The sequence below is a fragment of the Tigriopus californicus genome, chromosome 12 (genome assembly GCF_007210705.1).
Source record: "Tigriopus californicus strain San Diego chromosome 12, Tcal_SD_v2.1, whole genome shotgun sequence".
In the NCBI taxonomy this organism is placed as follows: Eukaryota; Metazoa; Arthropoda; class Copepoda; order Harpacticoida; family Harpacticidae; genus Tigriopus; species Tigriopus californicus.
Window position 1 is genome coordinate 1,012,685 of NC_081451.1, and position 1,720 is coordinate 1,014,404.

Sequence of the window (1,720 nt, forward strand, 5' to 3'; positions counted from 1 at the left end):
GTCAAGATGTGTCTGACACCATTTTCTTCAAATGATATTAAAAGCAAAAAAGGATTGACTGATTGTGTTTAGAGCAAATTCTTGCTTTATCATGAAAACCCAACTAGCACTTTTCAGTTGTTGTACTTTAAGACATGTTAAAAGTCATTTTAAGTATATTTACATGGTTGGTTTAATGCACATACAATCAATGGTTACGAAAATTATATTGGTCACATATTTTGTCCAATACTTAAGCCAATAATTGACATTGAAAAATTTCAGCAGCAAAAGTTTAGGCCTAACTTGGCGGGAAAGGTTTGGTGATCACAAAAAGTGGCGTTTCCTTGCTTTAGTGTCCTTGAGTAAATTTACATGCCTTGTTTGAAGGACATGCTGTTGCATCCCTGATATGGTCACCCTGTGAAAACAACAACACAGTGTTTTTGAGTTTAAGAGAAATACAGCGTGTTCAGAAAGTTTAAAATCTTGTCCATCCCGCACTGGAATCAAGATTGAACATGGCGCACTTCGGCAGTAAACGATTCCTCGCTCCCTAATATCTCAAATCCGTCATATTTGGGACGATGTCTTCCCCAAAGAATCAAGTAGAGAAAAGGGAAGACTACCCTTCAAAAAATTGAATCCGCTTTCTCAACTGACACCAATACACAAACCAAGGATGAAAACACCGCTTCTCTCCATTTGCGAGTGGATGAGCTTACGTCACAGTTGGGGGGATCTCCTGGCAACTCTTCGCCCAGAACGTCCTCAACCCGTTCTAGGCTCTACAATGGACGACATCTCTCACGTCCCTTCCTTCAGCCAATAGGGGATGTCAAGTAAAGGAAATTCAATGAAAAATGTGGTCCAGCACCCTGATTTTGGGCATTTTGGGGAGAAAACTAAGAACAACATTACTGTCAAGTCGCACCATTCGCCCATTGAAATTTGAATAATCAAGTGATTTTGAGCAAGTTGTGGTACAAAACCCTACTAAATGAGCATGTTTGATGTTAATCAGCTAACGCACAATCAAATTGGCTCAATACCACAATGTTAGGGTAAGATTAAGGCCTCCATCGAATATGACCAGGTACAAACTGAGAGTAAGGTGGTTCAGGAGGTCAGGTCGAATCCGAAGGCATTTTTCTCTTATGCGAACTCTAAGAGAAAAATGAAACACTCTGTTGGGCCTTTTGAGGTTAATGGGGAAGCCATTAGCAAAGTAGAGACTATGGCTAACATGCTTGGAGATCAGTTCTCTAGTTTGTTTTCAACCCCACTGAGTTCGGAAGCAACAGCTCATTGCTCTGAAAATGAGTCTGTTGAGATTGACATGGTTAGTCAAGCTGAGCGTTTAGATGATCTTGTAGTCACTAATCAGGATGCTTTAGAGGCCATCAGGATCTTGAGGCTTTCGAGCTCTCCTGGTCCTGATGGCGTGACATCTCAGTTTCTGATGAGATGCTCATTGGTTCTCATTCCTGTTTTCTCGTACTTGATTCGTTGCATCTTGGATCAGGGCAAGTTTCCATCTTCACTAAAGTTAACTCATGTTGTTCCAATTTTAAAGGGGGAGATAAGTCGGTCCCCAGTAATTACAGGCCGATTTCTCTCACTTTGAATATTGCGAAGGTGTTTGAGAAGATCATGAAGTTCAAACTTGTTGAACTTCTTGATATTCATGAAGTCCTTCCTCCTAGCCAGCATGGGTTCCGAGCACATTTTAGCACGGTTA